General features: G+C 33.0%; 1 non-coding gene across 1 annotated transcript; it reads left to right on the plus strand.

Moving 5' to 3' along the window:
* The first annotated feature begins 695 nt into the window (after positions 1 to 695).
* Positions 696 to 814, plus strand: LOC118273763 (5S ribosomal RNA). The gene has a single exon (XR_004783435.2). It is a non-coding gene; the product is annotated as a 5S ribosomal RNA (ribosomal RNA).
* The last annotated feature ends 1,817 nt before the right edge of the window (positions 815 to 2,631 follow it).

Below are 2,631 nucleotides of genomic sequence, written 5' to 3' on the forward strand. Positions count from 1 at the left end.
CAGTCTTTAGTGCATTCCTATACCTGACCGAAACATCAAAGTCAAAGCATTTATTTCAAGTAATCCTCAATGAGGCACTTTTGCAACATCAAATTGAATTGTCCGTCTGTCTATCAGTGAAGTTAGGTGTCCACTACTGAAGGTAGATATGGCTCACATCTAACCCAAGTCCGTATAATCAACACTAACACATACGTATCACGTACATAATATCATTAATAATCTCAATACCAAACAAACAGTTTCCCCTCCAACCTACGAGTTTATAACTCAAACAAATTTTACCAATTCACTTAGTCATAACTTTAATATAATTAAGCTAGTTCCCAAGGGAGTCTGGCAGAGAGAGTGTAAACTTACGATCGAATTATTTGCAATTTTAATCATATTTGCGTAGTTGAAAGGGATCTGGGATGGCGATTTTATGGGTTAGATTTGTGGGTGAAAATTATTTTATTAGTTCAAATATGACGAAATTTTGTTTGATACCAAAATCGTTAATCATTAATCGAAATCATTAGTCATTTACTCGTAATATTATAGTAATATATAAATACAAGAGTAATATCGATTCGATTAATAAAATAAATCACATAAAATAAAATTAAGCTACTAAAATGTTTTCAAAGGAAGTGTAATATAGCATGTACTATGTAGGTACTTTTCTTACATACCTACATTTTAACTCCACAATCGTCAACGTCCATACCATGTTGAAAACACCGGTTCTCGTCCGATCACCGAAGTTAAGCAACATCGGGCGCGGTCAGTACTTGGATGGGTGACCGCCTGGGAACACCGCGTGACGTTGACTTTTTGCTATAGACTATCTAACATCTTTTTATTACGTCATTATTTTATTTTATTTGTCTAAATATCTAATTAATAGAAAAATCGACCTTATTGTTAAGGTAATGCGATAATCGACATGAGAAAATTGAATTGAATATCACTTCGTTGGCGACCCGTACCATGTACAATGGGCGCACATTATTTGCATTTTCATACAACTGGCCAATCTGCATTGCAAACTTCCACTACAGATATGCTAACTTAGGCCAATATAAATCTAAGATCACTTTGCAAATTTCAACTTTAACTTCAACTATACAAGGTTTAAATTCCAATGATTCTAAGTTCACCGATGTTATATACAGGTTGGTGTATTTGTTATACGTCGGGTTGTCATGGGTTGGCTTTGACGTGTCGGACAAACAATTGCTCAAACATTGTTTGGACGAATAGCTCGTTTGTCAGAATTTGCCGTTTAATTCTCATGTAATCGGATATCTAGTTTGATATGTTTGTTTTACAATTCAGACGTGACTGTGATTTTAATCAGTTTAACGCTTTAATTGAATTGTTTATTGTTCTACTTATTTATCGTCATTTTTTGTTAAAATAGTAATTTAAATTTTCTAGTAGATTATTTCTATACATTCATGGTAAAGTGCCAGACATTTTCTTTTAAACATAAACCACCCAGACACACATAAACGCCCAGACTAAGTGGTATACTTTTTAACACTCGTAACCAATCATAAATTGAATATAATGCCGTGCATTTTGATCACATGAAATAAAATTTAAGGTACTCCATGGAATTTTAAAACGCCCATCAAATTTACACTTAGTGCCCAAAACATTGGCACACACATCACGTCACCGATCGATTACACTACTCCCTCGTAAACTTGGCACTTTCAATTGCTATACAGTGTAAAGTTAAGATCCATATCTTCAAAGAAATTAAAGGAAAACCAACCTTATCTCAAGGTAATAAGAAAGTTTTAAGGTGTTAAAAATAATGTGGTTTTGACTTGAAATCTTAATTTTATTGCAATCGTCTAGGGAGCCTTGGAAAATTTTAGGGCTCCCATTTACAACAAGTCCTAGGAGATAATAATTTAATGGCGTTTTTGATAGTTTTTTGATTGCACCTAAATAGTTAGGGCTTGCTTTATTTTAGTACAGGGACTAGAGCATAAAATGTTTGATCAGTTATGTGTCTGGCAGTTTTATGCGAAGTAAAATGATTTATCTTTTTTTTCTGTTGGTTTAAAATCTCCTTAAACATGAAAGAAAATTAGTAAATATTACATATCGATGGTTAAAAGGAAATAGGGTATAAGCGACACTTTGGTCAAAAATGAGTTTATTATGATATCCTACGTAAAATTTTCTGCTCTTTCGAATGCGCTTACTCTCATGGGTCTATGATGTCATTTTTGGCGTTTATACCATAGCAAAAAAAAACATTTTCCTAGTATTCTTTCGACGACCGACGAGTTTAAACGGCTCTCCTGAACATTTCATTTTTTTTTTGCTTATACCCTATTTCCTTTTAACCGTCGATATTAAAATCTGCAACATAGTTTAGAAAACTAAATTCATCCACCCAATCACAATAGTCGCTCTAAAAAAATCACTAAACCAGGCACCATTTAATGTTTACTGACCGAGCATTGAATTTTAATACAAACAGACAGAACAAACAATATTATTTGTACTGTTAAAAATACACGTTAAACCATTTTGTAATATCAATATTTGACAGAGAGTTAAAAAACTGTGTATTGACTTGATTTTTTTTTTATTGGAATATACGCTTGCGTTCTACCAGAGCTGTTC

This window comes from Spodoptera frugiperda, chromosome 1 (genome assembly GCF_023101765.2).
Source record: "Spodoptera frugiperda isolate SF20-4 chromosome 1, AGI-APGP_CSIRO_Sfru_2.0, whole genome shotgun sequence".
In the NCBI taxonomy this organism is placed as follows: Eukaryota; Metazoa; Arthropoda; class Insecta; order Lepidoptera; family Noctuidae; genus Spodoptera; species Spodoptera frugiperda.